This window comes from Octopus bimaculoides, chromosome 5 (genome assembly GCF_001194135.2).
Source record: "Octopus bimaculoides isolate UCB-OBI-ISO-001 chromosome 5, ASM119413v2, whole genome shotgun sequence".
Classification (NCBI taxonomy): Eukaryota; Metazoa; Mollusca; class Cephalopoda; order Octopoda; family Octopodidae; genus Octopus; species Octopus bimaculoides.
In genome coordinates, this window is record NC_068985.1 from 98,316,788 (window position 1) to 98,317,082 (window position 295).

Sequence of the window (295 nt, forward strand, 5' to 3'; positions counted from 1 at the left end):
AATTACGTCGTTGTAATCATTTCAGGGTCGATAAAATAAAGTACGAGTCAAGTACTGGCGTACGTGGTATCGGCTAATCCATTCCGTCAAAACTGTGACATCCTTGTGCCTAAATCGAAATTCATTGTTATTGTGGAATAGGTTGGCGAGTTAGCAGAATCATTAGCATGCCGGACAAAATGCTTAGCAGTATTTCGTCTGTCTTTATTTTCTGAGTTCATATTCCGCGGAGGACAATACATAGTAGAAAGGATTATTACAATATAATCCTTTCTACTCAACGCAAATGGCCCGA